This window comes from Haemaphysalis longicornis, unplaced genomic scaffold, assembly GCF_048455015.1.
Source record: "Haemaphysalis longicornis isolate Haplotype H1 unplaced genomic scaffold, Haemaphysalis longicornis Haplotype H1 scaffold_5, whole genome shotgun sequence".
Taxonomy (NCBI): domain Eukaryota; kingdom Metazoa; phylum Arthropoda; class Arachnida; order Ixodida; family Ixodidae; genus Haemaphysalis; species Haemaphysalis longicornis.
The window spans coordinates 158,710,461-158,733,124 of record NW_027526385.1 but is presented as its reverse complement, the minus strand read 5'-3'; the positions used below and the strand labels follow the sequence as shown (position 1 = coordinate 158,733,124).

At 47.6% G+C, this 22,664-nt stretch overlaps 4 non-coding genes across 4 annotated transcripts; all 4 read right to left on the bottom strand.

The window, feature by feature from the left end:
- Window positions 1-3,381: 3,381 nt before the first annotated feature.
- Window positions 3,382-3,454, bottom strand: Trnaa-agc (transfer RNA alanine (anticodon AGC)). The gene has a single exon. It is a non-coding gene; the product is annotated as a tRNA-Ala (tRNA).
- A 1,811-nt stretch (window positions 3,455-5,265) lies between these two features.
- On the bottom strand, window positions 5,266-5,338 carry Trnaa-agc (transfer RNA alanine (anticodon AGC)). Its single transcript has one exon. It is a non-coding gene; the product is annotated as a tRNA-Ala (tRNA).
- Window positions 5,339-16,815: 11,477 nt separating this feature from the next.
- On the bottom strand, window positions 16,816-16,888 carry Trnaa-agc (transfer RNA alanine (anticodon AGC)). The gene has a single exon. It is a non-coding gene; the product is annotated as a tRNA-Ala (tRNA).
- Window positions 16,889-19,105: 2,217 nt separating this feature from the next.
- Trnaa-agc (transfer RNA alanine (anticodon AGC)) lies at window positions 19,106-19,178 on the bottom strand. The gene has a single exon. It is a non-coding gene; the product is annotated as a tRNA-Ala (tRNA).
- Between the last annotated feature and the right edge of the window lie 3,486 nt (window positions 19,179-22,664).

Below are 22,664 nucleotides of genomic sequence, written 5' to 3'. Positions count from 1 at the left end.
TTCTGGGTAACTTTACCGTGACGTCTCGTCGTTTGAGGGCTGCTGCGTTTGTTGCCTGCTTTGGTTCGTCTTTGTTCTCGATGCGGTTTGCTTACGTCCAGTCGCTGCTTCACGTTTGCGCCCATCCGAAATTTTTTGTGCGTTATATTTACCATAGGGCAGTTCTTCAAACTGTGTTTGTATTCGTCTAAGAGTTGGGTCGTCGCTTCGGAGCAGAGCGGACGTGTCTGCGCGCTCGTCCGCTTCATCGTGGCTTTGGATGGACCACGCCGGTCGTCGGCTTGTGCTCTGCTGGTGCGGACTGTCGAGTGCAAGCTACCGCTCACTAGTACTACTCTGTCGGTCTCTATCATGTGCAGCGAATTCCCAAGAGGTCGGAACTGCCGCCGACCACACTCCTCTCCACAGCCAGCTCGCGTCTATGCTTCACCGTCCCCGTCGAGGCTCCTCGCCTCCTAGACGCAGCATGCCGATAGACAGCTGTGTTCGAGGTGGGCTGTGTGCGACGAGGTCGACCACAGTAGAAGCACTCTCCTGTATTCTCTTCTCATCTTTCTAATATTTATTTTTATCTTTCCTATCCTGTAATATTTAACTATGTTCCCACCTCTGCACCGGTTTGAGTGCAGGGGAACTCCAAGATGAGTTCAATAATTTCGTGAGTCTATTTCTTTCAGTCTTCCTTTACCCGAACTGCTATTACCACCACCGCATGCGTCGAGGTGCGGTGTTTGACCGATTGTTTTGTTGTTAGCACTACCTGCAGCAAACGCCTGCTTCGTTCCTGCTTCGGCTTGTGCATGCGGGAAGCTTCCGTGCAAAGTGTGCGAGTTGTAATGGATGTAATGGTTGAACACTGGATGAACACTGGATGGGTGAACTTGTAATGAATGAACACTGATCGAGCCATACCGGCTGCCAAGAGCAAAAGAAAAAAAAATTACTTATTTTTTTCTTTCGTGGATTGTCGTTTTGGAAGACATGTCGTGGCTCCTAATAAAGCATTACAATTGTTGCTTTCGTATATCTTTCAAGCGGAGGTATCGGTCATTGATTGATTCATTGCAGGGTCTAACGTGCCGACGCAATGCAGGAGATGAGGCGCACCGTAGTGGAGGGCTCCGGATTAATTTTGACCACCTAGGGATCTTTAACGTGCGCGGAAATCTCGTATACACGGGCGTTTTCGCTTTTCCCCTCCATCAGGAAAGCGGCCGCTGCGGCCGGGAATCGAACCCGCGGAGGTATAGGTCACATCTGGTAATGTTTCAGGGGGATTGGCAAACAAAATTTCACCACGTATAGCAGATTTACCCTAAAAAAACGTAGCAAATTTCATCACTAAATATTTTTTCTCAAGACAACTCAGAAATAAAATAAATTACGTTGCGAGTCACGGGCCATGAACGTAATTGCTTCTGAAATATGTCTACTTCTGCAGAAAAACCGGATTAATCGGATGGGAGCATTATCGGATATACCGAAGCCCCGAGTAAAGTGTCCACACCAGCGTTACGACCTAGGGGTTAAAGATATGCCGCTTTTCTGTAAAAATGTTGGTCCCCTTATACGGCAGCATGTTAAGAGAAACAAGAAGCTATTGAAATAAATTGATGGCGACAGTCGAAGGGGGGGGGGGGTGGAAGTCAAAACGGCATGAGCCTTTCACAAAGCAAGCTTTAGGGAATCCTGGATTCGGTATGCCTTTCACGGTATGAGGACATTAACATGAGCGTCTGCTGGACGAATAAAAATATTTATTCTTTCTCTCTTTTTCAGTGCCAAGCAGCTTTTCACCACAGATTAGCAGCCGTTAACATTGGGTAACACAATAAACAAAGAGGGTTAGTGATGCCGAGAGCTATCTTCGGAGATTCTATTGCACATTAAAGGGTCGAACCATTACCACCCTTGGCCGTGGAAGCGAAAGAGGGCCAACCCTACACTTCGCACCTAATTTATAGCTAATGGCAGAAATCGTGTCTATTATCCTAAAATGACCCTCGTGAAGTGAAAAGCTTTCTATAATTGAAGCATAATAAGCGCCTGAAGAATTAGGCGGGCACTCCTTCGTCAGAAATGTTTGAGTGCCGGGATTTCTTATTTTGAAATATTTTGTTTTTCGCTTGCTGCGATACACTGGCAGGGGGAAAAAGTGCAACAGCGCAGCGTCTACACTCCTTGTACCCCAAACTCGACAGCCCGGCTGATATGCACTTTATTCATACTTTGCCCAATCCACAAATTCATACAATTGCTTAATACTGATTAATACTGACTTCGTATCGTTCGCTGAGAACGATACGAAAAAAAATGACGCAAGCCCCATTAAGTTTTTTCCGAGACATCTGTGGCTGCTTTTGCTGCTTTCACGCTGAACATTTTCTCTAATTACATACAGCAGGAACATGATCAGAGAAAGTTGATGGAAGATACTTAAAAAAAAATAGAGCAACACACGGGACGGGCGAACACAAGCACTACGGACGGTGCTATGTGTTCTTTCATCCTGTCTTTTGAACTATTTTTTTTCTTAAATAGCTACATGCAGAATAAAATGATGAGAACAGCGTTTAAACCAAAAGAGTAAAAGAAAACACAGACACGCGCGCTGGCTACCAATTGAGCAATCTTTATTGCTCTTCTCCAGGCAATATCAAACGTTAGTTACATACAGAATGTCGCTCCCAATGGTCACTCACCGCATTCGAATTGTTTCTCGTACTCTTTGGTCAGGCAGGGCTATTGATCACAGAAGGTCTACAATGAATGAGGACCTCTCTGTTTTCTTTCCCGTTACATTATTCTCTCTCTTTGTACCTACATACACACACACATAAACGCAACAAAACAGCTGCTTTTGTCCTCTCCCTTCACAAGGCCGCACTAAGAGACGTTTTCAACATTAAATACTAAAGCCGCATTTAAAAATGAATTACCTTCATCGAGTTCAGCCCCAATACAACTGTTTTGGGTTTTATTTTTACTAAACAAGCAACAAAGGTTACAAGATTCCCGGAAAATAAAAAAAAACACGAAAGCATATTGCGTATCCGCATATTCCAAAATGTAACACTAGAGTTGTTCACACTCGCACGCATAGTTTAGCAGCTACGACATGCTTACCGTTGATGCAAGCTTGAATATTTATAGTTCATCCCGTAATCTGGTGGAACAGAACTTCCGAACATACTGAACGTCAATGCCCCGAATCAATTTGTTTGAGAGCTAATTGATTTGCATTCGGAACTTCGAATATTTGCGGAGTAAGAGTTTAGAAATGAATGAAATAAACGTATATTTTAGAGACATTATAAAGACAATAACCATTTAAAGGAAATAATAAATGTACACGAGGGCCTCGGGGACAAAAACAAACAATGGAGGTGCTGGGTATCGATCCCAGTACCTCTCGCATGCTAAGCGAGCGCTCTACCATCTGAGCTACACCCCCCCGGTAAGACGGCGCTGCCGAATCCCGTTAGGTGCGTACACCGCTCTACAAGAAACTAGATCACGCGAGAGTACCGAAGCAAACCGGCTCCCGCCGCGGTATCTCCGTTGTGCATTCTAATGTTCGCGCTCGGCTCGCAGGTCAACCACCCAGCGCTGTATGGAACGTTGGTGTTTTTTTACGTTAAATTTCAGCATGATTCTGAATAAGGGAATTTTGTAAGGGTGCATGGTGCATCTAGAAGTCATAAATAAAATCTGAAATAGGTTTTAATATTTATTGTTCGTGAATTCCCAAAGGGCACCTGGAAGCCTTGTTCTGAGGCAAACAAAGGGAAATATTGCCCTCAATAAATGATGGTGAGAAAAAAAGCGAGTATTTACAACAACTATTTGAAGCAATACAACGCGCGCGACAAGCGTAGCGTTTATAACGTAGGCTGCCAATAGGTTTTCAGCCCTTTGGCAACCTATTCGTACCATTTCGACACTTCCGGGGGACGAATTGGATTGGGCAATTTGACATACCTTGGGGTGTAGACCGTCGGCCTTTACTGTTACGGTGACCTTTAAAGCCCCCAGGTTGTGTTCGGTTGCTCCACCTTTATCCTGAGATTATTTTTCATGTGGTTTCATTTCCCTAAGGTGATAGGGAACATGTATTCAGCCTATATGCAACCACCGGCACGTCGGCACGGCAGACGGTGGGCGCGCAGTTAAAATGGGACGTTCATAAAAACAAAAGTCAGAAGCCATTTTACTTTCTGAAGGTGGATCACCAGCGAAGTTATCCAGCATAGGGCATCCCAAAGACGCACAAATTTAGGGGAAAGGAGTGAAGAAGATTTATTGCTTTTGAACTTTGAAGGCAGTCGTCTAAGAAATACACGATCGCACTTTTATTTTGGCTCTCACTGGCCTGAAAAACGGTGTCTTGTGACAACTAACCTACTCAAAATACATATCCAAGTGGCGAGACGTAGAGGATTGAGGTATACGTCATGTTGTTGTTACATAAATGGTGCCTATTGTTAATTAATCTACTCAAAATGCATACCCAAGTGATGAGACGTTTAGGCTTCAGGTCCAAATGATGTTTTGAACGGCTTGCAGCGTTGGTAAAATGACCACATACACCGGGGAGTTCGTTTTGCAGTGTAAGGGCAAACGGTTAAAGAAAGGCTGAAATGTTAATCAGGGTATGACCTAGTTTGCTGTATTTTTCAAAACAAGCAACGCCCTCTATAAGCTTCGCGGAAATTGAATGTAGACAAGAGCGCACATTTGCGTTTCCACGACCCCAGCAATATTTTTGGCTGATGCTCGCGTGCTCGATTTAGGGGCTACGACGTGTTTGCAGTCGAAGCAATGTCGCGTACTAGTAGTCCGCCGAATATTGGGCTCAACCAAATATATTCGGTTTAGCCCAGGTACATAATGTAGTGCGTATGAAGTGCCCAGAGATATTTGATTTGCATTCGTAACTGCGAATATTTGCGCAGCGTAGTATGAGTATACAGCCACTATCTGTGTAATATCAAGCACAAATGAAATGCGACCGCACCGATATAAACGGGACCCCACAGAGTGCACAATCTCATTTTATGCAAGTTAGGTTGCGGCATAACCACGTAGAAGCAGGCAAAGTCTGTGCATATGACTTCCCAAATAGGTATACCCCAACCGTGTGAGTATGTGATCTACATGAACCAAAGTCTTCGATTTTGCATGTTCTGGTTCATATATTTGTGTTCGCTCATAATTCGTCCATTACTGCACATTCTATTGAAAGCCAGTTGGACAAAAAAGATATGGAGGTGCTGGGTATCGATCCCAGTACCTCTCGCATGCTAAGCGAGCGCTCTACCATCTGAGCTACACCCCCACGGTAGGAAACTGCACTGCGATACTGTTAGGTGCGTGCAATGCCGCGACAGAAACTACATCAGGCGAGAGTATAGCCGAATAAAACCGGCTCCTGCCGTGGACTCCACTTTCTGCATTTTAACGTTCGCGCTAGGCTTGCAGGTCAACTGCCCAGCGCTGCATGAAATGTAGGTGCTTTTCAACATTCAATTTGAACACGACTCTGAATAACGGCTTTTTGTAGGGATTCATCTAAGGTCATAAATAAAATATGAACATCGTTTCAATTTTTACTATTAGTAGATTCCCTAAATTAGTAGATTCCCCCGAAGCATTGTCCTCGGGCAAATGAAAAAAAGATATTCCACTCAATAAATCATGGTGAGAAAAAAAGCAAGTATTTATAACAACTATTTGAAGTAATGTAGCCGACGCGGCAAGAGTAGCGTTGATTAGGTCCCTTTGGCAACGTTTTTGACACTGTAGGGGGACAAATTTTGATGGGTAACTGGACTACCTAGGGATTTAGACCGCTACGTTTACCGTTACGGTGGCCAACAAAGCCCGCAAGTTGTGTTCGGTTGCCCCACCTTCTTCGTGAATTTTTTTTTCGGACGGCTTTATTGCCCTTATTTGACAGGGAACCTGCGTTGAGCCTATATGGAACCGCCCGCACGCCGGCATGGCAGGCAGTGGGCTCATAACAACAAAAGTCAGAAGCCACTCTTTTCTGTGAAGGTGAATCACCAGTGGAGATATTCAGCATTGGGCGTACAGAGACGCACAATTTAGGGGAAAGGCCTGGACAATTTTAATTTTGAGCTTCGATGGCAGTCGTCTAAGAAAGTAGTAGAAACACTTATAGGAGCAAAAGGAAAAGGGAAGAGGATGGTGGTGAAGCGTCTCTAGTCCAGGTCCCTAGTCCATCGAGTTGCCGGGCCGACTCGATGGCCCGAGAAACCAAGATGCTTTGGCGGGCCGGGTCCGGGCTGGTCAGCTATGTCTCCCACTGCTGCGGGGTGTGGAATGGGAGTGGGTTAGGGGAGTGGAAACAGGAGGATACGAGGCGGAATGTGGTGAGTGGGGTGTCGCAGCGTTGGCATCGACGGGGGTAGACAGTGGGTGCGATCTCGTGAAAGATGACGTGATTGTATACGGTACCGGTCTGAAGGGGACGATAGATGATGGCTTGGTGGTTGGTTAGGAAGGAGTGTGGAGGGGGTAGACGCGTCAGGTTAGGATGCAATAATATAGAATGTCGTTGTACGTATTATCGAGGGAGAGTTTGAGGTCGTGGGTGTTCATGCGGGTGGCTGGGATCACTTGGCCATTGGGGGAGAATGCCCGGGAGCGCAGAGCTCGGGTTGCGCCGTGGGCCACTTCATTCCCTGGAAGGCCGGAGTGCCCGGAAGTCCAGATGATCGTGGTGGTGGTCTCGTCGGGCAGACGTCAGAAGAGAGGTATGGCCTGAGAGGAGGGAGGGGGGGCTAGAGCTGCCTGGTAGAGGCGGCCCGCCTGCTGCGAGTCGGACAGTGATGCGGGGAAGCTTGGTGTGGGTGGTAGGCAATCGCCAGACCTTCTGCCATGTGTATTTCGTTGTCGTGCGTGGTGGCGGCTGTGGAGATTCAGCTGGCGTGAATGAGAGTGACCAAAGTTGTGCGTCGAGTGGAGAAGTCATAGGCAACGTCAGTGTAAAGGACCTGGGGGTCATCCACTAGCTTGCCCCCGCACGGGCACCTTGAGTAATCTTGGTGACGGTACTGGCGATACCGCGGACCCCGAGCCCCCCAACATAAGCTGTGCCCTACCGTGGTGATGTGTTTTTAAGGTGAAGGGTAGAAACCTTTAACGGTGGCCGTCGGAGCCTTGGTCAAGCTCCGGCCGATGGGCTCCCTGCCTGTCTACCAGGCAGGGAGCTCCGGGACCTCTTTGACTACCAGGGTAAGGTCAAAGGAGAAAGTACCCCCGTCTCCCTGCTTTTATACTATGCTTTATGGTATTGTCTAAACCCCCCCCCCAACCGTGATCGGCCCCCTAAAAGGGGCCGCACCGAAGTATCGTTTCCCCCATTGCCATCTTTGACATTTCCTGAACCAGATAATTTTTCTCGATTTCTTGTGATGGAATCGCTCAATCCAACCCACCCTCTAGCATCTCAGTCAGTCTTCTTGATCGCCAAGTATCTTGAAGCCATAGTAGGAAAATCATATAAGTGCAAAAAACAAAGGTCTGGTGAACTCCTAATCGAAATAAATGACAAGCAGCAGTCTGCAAAGCTTCTAGCTCAGAATAGACTGGCTGATCTCGACATCAGGATCACACCCCATCGGAGCCTCAACAGCTCGCAGGGTGTGATATCAGAGACAGATCTCTTGAATGAAACGGATGCGGATCTCCTTGCCGGCTTGAAGGATCAGGGCGTCACTGCCGTGAGACGCATCACTATCCGCAGAGACGACAAGGAGATTCCCACCAAGCACATCATCTTGACCTTTGACCGCGCAGTACTCCCACAACACATAAATGCAGGTTTTATCCGTTGCTCCATCCGTCCGTACATCCCGAACCCGCGGCGCGGCTTTAAGTGCCAGCGGTTCGGGCACGGTACGAACTCTTGCCGTGGCCGATTGACGTGTGCAAAATGCGCCGCGCATGATCATCCGAGCGAGAACTGCGCATCCGAAACCCTCACTTGTGTAAACTGCGGGGGGCCGCATGCAGCATACTCCCGCAAGTGCGAAAAATTCCAACTAGAAAAAAAGATCATAAACATTAAGGTCACTGAGAACATCACCTTTCCAGAGGCGAGAAAGAGGTTCGCCTCTTTCCCTCTGGGGAGGTACGCCGACGCAGCTCGCCGGGGGGCAGAGCGGCATCTGGTTTCCACAGGGACCCAGTTCAGCGAGTCTGACCTGGTCCCTCCTCCGCCCCCCCCTGGGTTGCCTCGGGCAGCCCAACCTGCCACCACGCCGCCTGCTGTGGCAGCAGCGGTTGTGGTGGCCACGTCTTCCGTCGGGACCGGTGCCGCTCCCGCCTCTGTCTCCCCGTCCTCCAGTCCGTTGGAGGGTACCGAGGTGATGGACACCACGGGCCCCGCACCGGCTCCCACCGCCACCGCACCGCTTGTGCCACCTCTGGCGCCCCCGACGGTGGCGGCTCAAACGAAGGGCTCCCGAAGGGGGGCCAAGTCCGGGGGGCCCGGTCCGTCGGGCACCCCTCGGACATCCGACGACGAGATGGACGTCGGGCCGTTCCTGCCTGCAGCGCAGCGCAAGGAGCGGCCACCGACTTCCAAGCCTACAGAAAGGCCCAAAAAGCCCAATCCAAGAGTAACAGCCCCGAAAGACGACACATGAACACACACGAACACACACGTTCCAGTCATTCTTGAATTTAAATAATGGGAACAGAAAATATTATCCAATGGAACTGCAGAGGCCTCCTTAAAAATCTTGACGATGTGTATGAGATTCTGCATGCCAGTCAGCCAAGTATTATGTGTCTCCAGGAAACCCACCTCAACTCTAAACAAACAAATTTCTTAAATAGGTACATGGTATTCAGAAAGGACAGGGTTGGCTGCACCCACTCTTCAGGAGGTGTGGCCATTATCGCCCGGAAATCATTAGCATGCCACCCTGTCACTTTAAACACTGTCCTCGAGGCTGTAGCGATCCGTACCATAATATTTAATAGGTTGATAACGGTATGCTCTATTTACATCTCTCCTGATTTTGTACTTCTGAGCTCTGATTTCAAGGCACTGGTTGACCAGCTGCCCGAACCATACATCCTAACAGGCGACCTCAATGCGCACAACTCTCTTTGGGGCTCCTCCAGAACGGATGCCCGAGGTCGCCTGATAGAGAAGTTCCTTACATCCTCCGGAGCATGCCTTTTCAACAAAAAACAGCCTACATACCATAACTTAGGACACAATACATACTCGCATCTTGACTTGGCTATTGGTTCCGCAGTTCTCTTTCCATGTCTTGATTGGGGTGTGGGCACAGACCCATATGGTAGTGACCATTTCCCCACATCATTAACGTATATAGGTATAGGCCCGAGCAGTCCATATTCCCATAAAAGGTTTAATGAATCACAAGCAAACTGGAGCACATTCACACAAACATCTCAACTACACCACACATCCATAAAACACCTACACGTGGAGGAAGCCGCCCAACTCGTCACGGCGCACATCCTCGACGCCGCCGAAAAGTCCATTCCCCAGGCCTCCAGTGGGTCCCGCTGCCCAAGGAGGCCCTGGTGGAACCATGACTGCAGGCGGGCGCGAGAGGCCCAGAACAAGGCCTGGGGTGTCCTTCGCCGGTACCCCACGTCGGACAACCTCATTTCTTTTAAACGGGCAAAGGCTTTTGGGAAGCGAGTGCGTCGTGAGGCGAAAAGGGAGAGTTGGCGCACCTTCCTCACTTCCATCAATTCATACACTGATACACACTAAGTCTGGACACGAATACGAAAATTAAAAGGACAACAGACACACAGCCTGCCCCTGGTTAGTACAACAGGGGACACACTGAAGACCAGGCTAACACACTTGCACAACACTTTGTCGCGAAATTCATGTCCCTCCTTGACGGGTTTTCTTGCCGCTCGCCATTTCTTGCCGTTCGCCGAGAGGAGCCGTACCGCAAAGCGAAGGAATGTTCTCGCCGCCATTGTCGCACCCGGGTCGGCTGGCCATGTGTTTCGGGGAGAGAGGTGGGCGAGAGTGCCGCGGCCTACTGAAGGCTGCGCCCCGGGAATTCTCGAAAGACGCGCGGCCCGGTGGACTGTGTGCGTGGTGCAGCGCGGGGTTTCCGGGGAGAATGGGCTGAGAACTGGTGGTGGCCGGACGTACGGCCGGGACGCGGCGTCGGCCTTGAGGGCTGTGCTGGGGAGGCCGAGCGACGACGGCGGTGAACTTCGGGCCCCCGAAGATTCCTCAAGGAGGCGACAGTGCGCGGACGGAGTTCACCCAAATTGCGCCGCTAATCAGCGGCGCCCCACCACAGACGACCGACAGCCTCCGTCACCCCGGCGAGACCATCAGCCGGACCGCAGCTAAGATGTTCTCCCCTTCTCCATCTTTCTTCGGACTCTTCCTATTCATCTTCTGTGTTGTATTTCCCTAAGCGGACTGCACGGGCTTATCCGCCTCCTTCAGTGCACCACGCGGTATGTGTTTCTAGCGGGCCTATTGTTAGTAGTTGGGGGAAGCCTCCGACCCCGCCTATTGTATACTCTACTGTCCCCTTCATTTACTGTCGTCTTCTCCTCGGGCTCGTAACGGCGTGTACCTTTTCTTTCATTGTGATTAATGTACTTCATGTCGGTGTCTTGGCAGCTCTGACCCCAACGGGGTGTCAACTGCCGTGTGTATTAACTCGTCAACCCTCCTGTCTGTCTGTTTTGAATTTCCCGTGAATGTTAAGTAAATGCCCGTTGTTTTGAAACTGTTTTCCCGTGCCCCGTCTCGTGCCTCACGCCAGCGGCCAATCAGGCGTGGACCTATCGCCGGTTAGCAGGTCCGAACCACATTCTCGAATTCACACGTAAGGGGGAGTTGTTTGTCGCTCCTCCCGTCCGAGACATCGGCCACTAAATTATTACCTCGCTTAATTCTGTGACACACTTCGAACACGTGTCCAGTTCAGCACACTACACAAACACTTTCATGAAGCACAAAACATCTGTAGAAAAGAAGTCCCTGCGTGATAACAACAAGTCGCACACTTCTTACAATTCTTGTTTTTCAATTGATGAGCTGAAGGTTGCTCTGAGCACATGTAAGACGTCAGCTCCAGGTGCAGACAAAATCACATACACCATGATACAACACCTACACCCAGACACTCTTGAAACACTCTTACACCTATACAATAAAATATGGCTTTCGGGGTACATTCCTCGCTCTTGGAGGGAGGCCATAGTAGTGGCTGTCCTAAAGGAAGGGAAGGACCCTTCCTCTCCTGCCAGTTATCGCCCAATTGCCCTGACAAGCTGCCTGTGTAAGCTCTTCGAGAAGATGATAAACAGGAGACTTGTGTACTTCTTAGAGTACAATGGTCTTCTCGAGGGCTGCCAGGCGGGCTTCAGGGCGGGGCGATCTACCAACGATCAACTCGTTGCGTTAGAGTCTTATATCAAAGATGCTTTCCTCCACAAGCAGTACTGCATGACGGTCTTCTTTGATCTTGAAAAGGCGTACGATACTGCTTGGCGGTACGGCATCCTTAGCGACTTGAAGACCTTTGACATGTCGGGTAACATGATGAACACGCTTGCCAGTTACCTGTCTGAAAGAACATTTCACGTGCGAGTTGGAACTGCACTTTCTAGGGTTCATGTGCAGGAAAACGGCGTGCCGCAAGGTGGAGTTTTAAGTTGCACCCTTTTTATTGTAAAAATGAATTCTCTTCGTAAGGCGCTACCACCATCGATTTCCTCCTCCATTTATGTAGACGACGTTCAATTATCCTTTAAGTCTTGTAACCTGTCTGTCTGCGAGCGCCAAGTCCAGCTTGGTCTTAACAAGCTAGCTGGTTGGGCAGACAGCAACGGTTTTAAATTTAATCCGGGGAAGTGCACTTGTAACTTGTTTTCCAAGAGGCGTGGCATCCGGCCGGATCCAGACATTCATCTCAATGGTGTCTCGATTCCTGTCAAGAAAGAACACAAGTTTTTAGGTATAATCTTTGACGAAAAGCTCACATTTATCCCACACGTAAAACAACTAAAACATAAATGCTTAAAAACAATGAATATCCTGAAGGTTCTGTCGCACATCTCTTTTGGTGCTGACAAACAACTTCTTTTACGTGTTTTTACCAGCTTGATAGGCTCACGACTGGACTATGGTAGCGTTGTTTATGGGTCAGCCACTAAAACATCCCTCAGAATGCTGGACCCTGTGCTTCATCTAGGGCTCCGCTTGTCATGCGGCGCCTTTCGGACTAGTCCAGTCGAAAGTCTGTATGTAGAGGGCAACAAATGGAGCCTAGAACGTCAGCGAACCTACACAGACTTGCTTTATGCTTTTAAAATCTCATCAATGCCTCACCATCCTTTTAGATCAGTTTTTTATGATAAATCCTTATCTCAACTTCTTACTAATCGTCCATCAGTCTCTGCTCCCTTCGCTTTCAGAGTAAGAGAAGAAGCGTCGCAACTTGATGTCATGTTCTCAGACACCATCAAAACCTCCGCTACTGAACTTCTAGTACCGTGGCAGCTTCGCCCGATATCATGTGATGTATCTTTCATAAGTGTCGAGAAAAACAGAGTGCCTAGAAGCGCGATCGTGCAACATTTCTTGTCCCTGCAGCACAAATATAAGTGTGCTGAATTTTACACGGATGCTTCAAAAACTGCCACAACTGTTTCCTGTGCTGCGCATGGTGGCACCTTTAATGTCTGTAGAACTATGAATAGAAATACAAGTATCTTTACGGCAGAGGCCTATGGCATACTTCTTGAAGTTCAACATATTGTTCTAAGTCGAATTCCGAAATCTGTAATTTATACTGATTCTTTAAGTGTTGTGCGTACATTATCCTCACAGAAGTCTAAACACCATGTGGTCAATGCTCTCATTAATACTCTTATGTCTGTGCATGCGTTAAACCTTGAGGTGACCGTGTGCTGGGTGCCAGGGCACTCTGGAATTCCAGGTAATGAGACCGCAGACCGAATGGCGGCCGCTGCTGCCCTTACAACTACCGTTGACATAACAACAGTACCCTACACCGACCTCAAATCGCACATCAGACAACACCTTCGCACAACATGGGAAGCACACTGGAATCAACAGACTGACAACAAACTACACATTATAAAGACACTCTAGGGAGCATACACCACTGATACTCACAACAGACACAACGAAGTTACCCTGGCTCGATTACGGATAGGCCACACGCATGCAACACATTCCCACCTGCTCACGGGATCTCCTAGACCTTTCTGTAGCAGGTGCGGGGAGGGCCTATCCGTAGTCCACATACTAATAACATGCAAGGCACTTCACACGGCACGACACAAACACTTCAGAGAGCTCTACAGACAACATATCCCACTACATCCATCGCTGTTTCTAGGGGACGATGCCAGTGTTTCTATGAAACGTGTGTTTGATTATTTGTCAGATGTTAAGTTTTTAAACCTTATCTCATATCACGCATAATCAAATCTGGCCCTATACACCAGCCATCACCATTACTTTTAATTGATTTTACTATGTCCGATTTACATGTTTTTATACCTACCTTTTTGTGGTAATCACCTCGCTTCATTATATAACTTCTTTTCTGGCGCTCTTTGCCCTCGTTGGCCTTGCGCCATGAAACAGCAACCATCATCATCATCATCATCCACTAGCTTGTTCATGAGATAGCGGACCCGCGCTTCCCGACGGCCTCGGTTGAAGGCGGGATGCATGTGGGGCGGTATGGGGGAAACGAGGATGCGGTGCTTGATGGCAGTTGGAGACGTTGTGACCGGTCTTTAATTGGCGGCGTAGGGTACACTCTAAACTTTTTTACACATAGTAAGCGCGAAACACGCTACTTGGCGCCGTAAACTTCGTTTTGAGCACCGCGTGACTCAAAATACGCTTGGTTTTCTTCCATGTAAGCCTGAAGCGGGTCAGGAAAACGCACATCCGCTTTCTTTAACGCGTAATGCAAGACTGCATGCGTGTAAACCGGAAAAAAACTATAATGGCAAACTGTTTGCATGGCGACGCAGTGAAACATCCCCCTCGCGAGGGGGACGATCAAATGCAGAGCATTTCCGGGGGCGCACGACGTTAAGTAGTTTGCGTTACGTTAATGTTGTTGCACTTGTGGCAACTGCTGACGAGAGAGCGCTCGTCAGCAGTAATTTGAATGAGTCAAGGATATAAGGCGCGTTCGTAGCCTCCCATTCTGTGTCGGCTTTGTGGCGCAGTGGGTAGAGCACCATGTACGTTGCGTTCCCCCCGCAGGGTCGAGGGATCGAAACCGGGCGCCGGATAGTGTTTTTTTTATATAGTGTAGAGGGAGGGGTGCGGACTACGACTACGGACGCCAACGGACGTCAACGCGGGTGACATCGTGAGTTACTCAAATGCTCTGCATTTCAAAACCGTGAGGACTGACAGAACAGGTTTAAATAAGTCATTGATTGATTCATTGTAGGGTTTAACGCGCCGACGCAACACAGGCGATGAGGTCCCAGTAGTGGAGGGTTCCGGATTAATTTTGATCACCTGGCGATCTTTAACGTGCGCCGAAATCTCGTACACACGGGCGTTTTTGCTTTTCGCCTCCATCAGATAAGCGGCCGCCGCGGCCGGGAATCGAACCCGCGGAGGCATAGGTCACATCTGGTAATGTTTCAGGGGGATTGGCAAACAAAATTTCACCACCTATAGCAGATTTACTCTAACAAATGTAGCAAATTCCATCACTAAATATTTTTTCTCAAGACAACTCATAAATAAAAAAAATTACGTTGCGAGTCACGGGCCATGAACGTAATTGTTGCTTCTGAAATATGTCTACTTCTGTAGAAAGACCGGATTAATCGGATGGGAGCATTATCGGATATACCGAAGTTCCGAGTAAAGTGTCCACACCAGCGCTAGGACCTGGGGGTTAAAGATATGCCGCTTTTCTGTAAAAATGTTGGTCCCCTTATACGGCAGCATGTTAAGAGAAACAAGAAGCTATTGAAATAAATTTATGGCGACAGTTAAAGGGGGGGGGGGGTGGAAGTCAAAACGACATGAGCCTTTCACAAAGCAAGCTTTAGGGAATCCAGGATTCGGGATGCGTTTCACGGTGTGAGCACATTAACATGAGCGTCTGCTCGACGAATAAAAAATATTTATTCTCTTTCTCTTTTTCAGTGCCAAGCAGCTTCTCACGACAGGTTAGCAGCCGTTAACATTGGGTAACCCAATAAACAAACAGGCTAGGTGATGCCGAGAGCTATCTTCAGAGATTCTTTTGCACATTAAAGGGTCGGACCGTTATTACCCTTGGCTGTGGAAGCGAAAGAGGGCCAACCCTACACTTCGCACCTAATTTATGAGTAGCTAATTGCAGAAATCGTGCCTATTACCCTATAATGACCCTAGTGAAGTTTAAAGCTTTTTATAATTGAAGCATAATAAGCGCCTGAAGAATTAGGCCGGAACTCTTTTGTCAGAAATGTTTGAGTGCCGGGATTTTTTATTTTGAAATATTTTATTTTTCACTTGCTGCGATACACTGGCAGGGGGAAAAAGTGAAACAGCGCAGCTTCTGCACTCCTTGTACGCCAAACTCGACAGCACGGCTGATATACACTTTATTCAGACATTCTCTAATCCACAAATCGATACGATTGCTTAGTAGGATGTTCGCTGAGAACGATACAAAAAAAAAATGACGCAAGCCCCATTAAGTTTTTTCCGAGACATCTGTGGCTGCTTTTGCTGCTTTCACTCTGAACATTTGATTTAGTTACATACAGCAGGAACATGATCAGACAAAGTTGGTGGAAGATACTTAAGAAAAAATAGCGCAACACACCGGACGGGCGGACACAATCACTACGGACGGGCATGTGTTCTTTCGTTCTGTCTTTTGAACTATTTTTTTTCTTAAATAGCTACATGCTGAATAAAATGATAAGAGCAGCGTTTAAACCAAAAGAGTAAAAGAAACCCAGACACGCACGCTGGCTACCTATCAACTGAGCAATCTTTATTGCTCTGCTCCAGGCAATATCAAACGTTAGTTACATACAGAATGTCGATCCCAAAGGTCACTCACCGTATTCGATTTGTTTCTCTTAATCTTTGGTCATGCAGGGCTATTGATCACAGCAGGTCTACACTAAATGAGGGTCTCTGTGTTTTCTTTCCCGTTACATTATTCTCTCTCTTTGTACCTTCATACGCACACACATAAACGCAACAAAACAGCCGCTTTTGACCCCTTCCTTCACAAGGCCGCACTAAGAGAAGTTTTCAACATTACATGCTAAAGCCGGATTTTAAAATGAATTATCTTCATCGAGTTCAGCCCCAATACAACTGGTTTTGTTTTTTATTTTTACTAAACAAGCAACACAGGTTACAAGATTCCCGGAAAAAAAAAAACACGAAAGCACATTGCGTATCCGCGTGTTCCAAAATGTATCACTAGCATTGTTCACACTCGCACGCTTAGTTTAGCAGTTACGACATGCTTACCGTTGATGCAAGCTTGAATATTTATAGTTCATCCCATAATTTAGTGGAACAGAACATCCGAACACACTGAACGTCAATGCCCCGAATCAATTTGTTTGAGATAACAGGAGCTAATTGATTTGCATTCGGAACTTCGAATATTTGCGGAGTACGAGTTTAGAAATGAATGAAATAAACGTTTATTTTAGAGGCATTATTAAATACACTAACAAATTAAAGGCAATAATAATTTTACATGAGGGCCTCTCGGACAACAAAAAAAGACATGGAGGTGCTGGGTATCGATCCCACTACCTCTCGCATGCTAAGCGAGCGCTCTACCATCTGAGCTACACCCCCACGGTGAGACGTCGCACTCGGATCCCGTTAGGTGCGTACACCACTCCATCGGAAACTAGATCAGGCGAGAGTAGCCGAAGCAAACCGGCTTCTGCCGCGGAATTTCCGTTGTGCAGTTGAATGTTCGGGATCGACTCGCAGGTAAACCACCCAGCGTTGTTTCGAACGTTGGTGTTTTTTTGAAGTGAAATTTCTGCATGATTCTGAAAAAAAGGAATTTTGTAAGGGTGCATGGTGCATCTAGAAGTCATGAATAAAATCTGAAATAGGTTTCAATTTTTATAATTCGTGAATTTCCAAAGGGCACCTGGAAGCCTTGTTCTGAGGCAAACAAAGGGAAATATTGCCCTCAATAAATGATGGTGAGAAAAAAAGCGAGTATTTACAACAACTATTTGAAGTAATACAACGCGCGCGACACGTGTAGCGTTTATAACGTAGGCTGCCAATAGGTTGCCAGCCCTTTGGCAACCTATTCGTACCTTTTCGACACTTTGGGGGGACGAATTGGGTTGGGTAATTTGACATACCTTGGGGTGTAGACCGTCTGCCTTTACTGTTACGGTGACCTTTAAAGCCCCAAGTTTTTTTTTTTGTTTTTGTGTTCGGTTTCTCCACCTTTATCCTGCAATTCTTTTTCATGTGGTTGCATTGCCCTAAGGTGATAGGGAACATGTATTCAGCCTATATGGAACCGCTGCCACGTCGGCACGGCAGACGGTGGGCGCGCAGTTAAAATGAGACGTTCTTAAAACCAAAGTCAGAAGCCATTTTACTTTCCGAAGGTGGATCACCAGCGAAGTTATCCAGCATAGGGCATCCGAAAGACGCACAACTTAGGGGAAAGGAGTGAAGAAGTTTTATTGCTTTTGAACTTGGAAGGCAGTCGTATAAGAAATACACGAACGCACTTTTATTTTGACTCTCACTGGCCTGAAAAACGGTGCCTTGTGACAACCAGTCCACTCAAAATACATATCCAAGTGGCGAGACGTAGAGGCTTGAGGTTTACGTCATGTTTTTATTTCATAAATGGTGCCTATTATTAACTAATCTAATCTACTCAAAATACATAACCAAGTTATGAGACGTTTAGGCTTTAGGTCCGAATGATGTTTTCAACGGCTTGCAGCATTGGTAATGACCACATACACCGGGGCGTTCGTTTTGCAGTGTAAGGGCAAACGGTTAAAGAAAGGCTAAAATTTTAATCTGGCTATGACCTAGTTTGCTGTATTTTTCAAAACAAGCAACGCTCTCTATAAGCTTCGCGAAAATTGAATGTAGACGAGAGCACACATTTGCGTTTCCGCGACCCCAGGAATGTTTTTGGCTAATGCTCGCGTGCTCGATTTAGGGGCTACGACGTGTTTGCAGTCGGAGCAATGTCGCGTACTAGTAGTCCGCCGAATATTGGGCTCAACAGAATATATTCGGATTAGCCCAGGTACAGAACGTAGTGCGTATAAAGTGCCACAGATATTTGATTTGCATTCGAAATTGGGAATATTTTGCGCAGCGCAGTATAAGTATACAACCAGTATTACTGTAATGTCAAGGGGAAACGAAATGCGACCGCGCCGATATAAACGGGCACCCATAGAGAGCGCAATTTCATTTTATGCAAATCATATTGCGGCATAACTGCATAGAAGCAGGCAATGTCTGTGCATATGACTTTCCAAATAGGTGTACCCCAACCGTGCGAGTATGTATTGTACAGTCTTTGTCAAAATTTTGTGGGCCAAGCCGGAAACGCACAGGCTGCAAAAGCTTCAATGTACAAGCTTACGTCCCCATCGAGGCTGAGACTTTTTATGCAGCAAAAGTAGAGAAAACACCTTTCTTGCTTACTGCCTTAGAATATTTTTGCCACATTGAAAGTATAGACAATTCTTTCAATTCTTTGTGGTCAAGAAGGCTTAAGATTGGCTCACAAAATTTTGCCAAAGGGTGTACATGAACCAAATTCTTCGATTTTCCGTGTTATGCTATGTTCAGACTACCAACGTAACAGCCGTATCGTGCGCTATGGACGTAAAGAACGGCGATTCACGAATTTCGGTTAGCTGAGACGTCAAATGACGTCATTATTTAAAGATATTACGACATTTGCGACAACAGTCTGAACCCGGCCTTATTGTTCATATATTTGCGCTCGCTCATCATTTGTCCATTACTGCACATTCTATTGAAAGCCACTTGGAAAAAAAGACATGGAGGTGCTGGGTATCGATCCCAGTACCTCTCGCATGCTAAGCGAGCGCTCTACCATCTGAGCTACACCCCCGTGGTGAGACGGTGCAGTCGGATCCCGACGTGCAATGCCGCGACAGAAACTAGATCACGCGAGAGTAGCCGAAGAAAACTGGCTACCGCCATGGAGACAACGTTGTGCATTTTAATGCTCGCGCTAGGCTTGCAGGTCAACTTCCCCGCGCTGCGTGGAACGTTGGTGTTTTGCGAAGTTAAATTTAAACACGACTCTGAATAAGGGCTTTATGTGGGGATTTCTTTAAAGGTCGCAAATAAACCCTGAAAATCGTTTCAATTTTCATTATTAGTATATTCCCTAAATTAATAGATTACCCCGAAGCATTGTCCTCGGGCAAATAAAGATAAATATTCCACACAATAAATCATGGTGAGAAAAAAAAGCAAGTATATATAACAACTCTTTCAATTTATGTAGACGACACGGCAAGAGTAGCGTTGATTAGGTACGCTGCCAATAGGTTGCCAGCCCTTTGGCAACCTCTTTGTGTGTTTTCGGCACTTTAGGGAAACAAATTTCGCTGAGTAACTGGACTACCTTGGGGCGTAGACCCACTACGCTTACCGTTACATTGGCCAACAAAGCCCGCAAGTTGTGTTCGGTTGCCCCACCTTCTTCGTGAAATTTTTTTCGGACGGCTTTATTGCCCTTATTTGACAGGGAACCTGTGTTAAGCCTATATAAAACCGCCGGAACGTCGGCATGGCAGGCAGTGGGCTCATAACAACAAAAATCAGAAGCCACTCTATTCTGGAAAGTGGATCACCAGTGGAGATATAACATGGGACGTACATAGACGCACAATTTAGGGGAAAGGCCTGAACAAGCTTAATTTTGAACTTTAATGGCAGCCGTCTAAGAAAATAGTAGAAACACTTATTGGAGCAAAAGGAGAAGGGAAGAGGGTCGTGGTGAGGTGTCCCTAGTCCAGGATACCTCTTGACCGGGCCGACTCGATCGCCCGAGAAACCAAGGCCCTTTGGCGGGCCGGGTCCGGGCTGGTCAGCTGAGTTTCCCACTACTTCGGGGTGCGGAAGAAGGGTGGGTTAAGGGATTGGAGACAGGAGGATACGAGGTGGAATGTGGTGAGTGGGGTGTCTTAGTGTTGGCATCGACGGGGATAGATAGTGAGTGCGATCTGCTGAAGGATGACGTGATTGTAGACGGTACCGGTCTGAAGGTGACGATAGATGATGGCTTGGTGGTTGGTTAGGTTGGAGTATAGGGCTAGAAGCGTCAGGTAAGGGTGCAATGATATAGAATGGTGTTGTACGTATTATCGAGGGAGAGTTTGAGGTACGGGGTGTTGAGATCACTTGGCCATTGGTGGAGAATGCCCGGGAGCACAGAGCTCGGGTTGCGCCGTGGGCCGCTTCATTCCTCGGAAGGTCTCAGTGTCCGGGAGTCCAGATGATCGTGATGGTGGTCTCGTCGGATAGACGCTGGAGGAGAGGAATGGCCTGGTGTGGGGCTAGACCTGCCGCCTGGTAGAGGAGGCACGTCTGCTGCGAGTCGGACACTACAGTGATGTGGGGAAGCTTGGTGTGGGCATCGCCTCCTTCGCCAGACCTTCTTCCGTCTGTATTTTGTTGTCGTGCGTGGTGGCAGCCGTGGAGATTCGGCCGGTGTGATTTAGGGTGACCAAAGTTGTGCGTCGAGTGCAGGAGTCATAAGCAACGTCAGTGTAACGGACCTTAGGGTCATCCACTATCTTGTTCATGAGAGAGCGGACCTACGCTCCCCGACGGCCTTGGTTGAAGGTGGGATGCATGTGGGGCGGTATGGGGAAACGTGGATGCGGTGCTTGATGGCAGTTGGGTGACGTTGTGGCCGGTCTTCATTTGGCGGCGTAGGGTTTTTTACACATAGTAAGCGTGAAACACGCTACTTGGCGCCGCAAACTTCGTTTTGAGCACCACGTGACTCAAAATACGCGTGGTTTTCTTCCATGTAAGCGTGAAGCGGGTCGGGAAAGCACACATCCACTTTCTTTTACGCGTGATGCAAGACTGGATGATGTAAACCGGAAAAATCACGCTAAGAAACATCTCCTGCGAGGGATCGCGCCTGTCCTAATCACGCATATACATACCCTGATACACATCCACAAAGGAGGCGTCGGGCGCACTGCTGCCTGTTGCTGCGACTTTCACCTCTTTTCTTTATTGTTTCATGCTAAAGGATTCAAAGGTGGCGCTCGCTTCAGCGATTTGGCGGGAAAACGGAGTTAGAGCCGTTGGAGGCATCGGCTGAAGCAGGTGCTTTGTGCGTCGTGTCTTCCTGCCTTGTAAGTGTGTACCATGCGGAGTGCTCGCTTTCTTGTGACAAAAAATGGCGAAGAAGGAGCAACTTGATGAGTAATTTGACATATATATACTGGCCCGCGTGGAGTGCCGCGTGGTAAGTGCGGAAACACCGATTATCGACAGCGGGGAATTCTCGTGCGTCACAAAGCCGTTCCTACGAACTCCATTTTTTCTGCCGCACGGCGTTCTTAATGTGGGAAGTCTCCTGTCATGCACGATCCCTTCCAATATCCAAAGCAGCAAATATTATTTCCTAATGTATTTGCTCATTACATACTGTAGAACTAGCATCAGTGAGTAACGACGTGTTTAGTGCATTGTGTATATCTTCGACCTTGGAACTTCGCATTAGTTAATATCAGGCGTAGTTCGCTTTGTAGCTTCTGTTTGACGCGGATAATGCGGTCGACCGGGAAAGATGACAAGAAAGAAGGAAGGAGTGCGTTTCTCGTTGTCGTGGCTGAGATACGTTTCTCTCGTTCGCCGTCCGGTTTCTCACGGTTTCGGCGTCTCTCGCTCGGCATCTTTGGCTCATTGGCGTTCAACTTCGCGGTTGCGCTCGCGTTTCGCGTCGGTGGCCGTTCTCGGGCGAGGAAATATGGAGAGAAAAGACTTTATTGGGCCCAAATGAGAAGACTGGTTTTCTGTCTTCTTTCTTGCAAGGGCTCGCCCAAGCCCATGGGAGTCAGCGGCCTCCCTTGATATCGTTTGAAAACAGCGCGGAAGACGGGACGGAGCAAGTAATAGACGGCTTGTGTCGTCTATTACTTGCTCCGTCCCGTCTTCCGCGCTGTTTTCAAACGATATGATGTACCAACAAGCCCTTCAGTGCACCCTCCCTTGATATTCGGGCCAACATCGGTGAAAGAGCCGCCTGCGCAATTCGTCCTCCACAGGACACTTAAAAGACGACGAAAACGTTTTTAACCCCAAATTTACAATCGACGCGCACATTAGGATGCTGTGAAAATCGTGTCCTATTCTAAAGAAGCGGGGCTATTAAGCCGAAATAAAATGTCCCCGTTTGTGCTGCGCAACGCGGCATAAGTTTGCGGCTTCTATGAGAGGGCGAACGCATCAGTCTGTGTGTAATATATAAAATCCGTTTTTTTTATGTTTGCCAGGTTTCACCCGTTGACTTCGTTTGCCGGTGCACTGTACGAGGCGATGTGGTGCAGCTCGTATTAACCCAGAG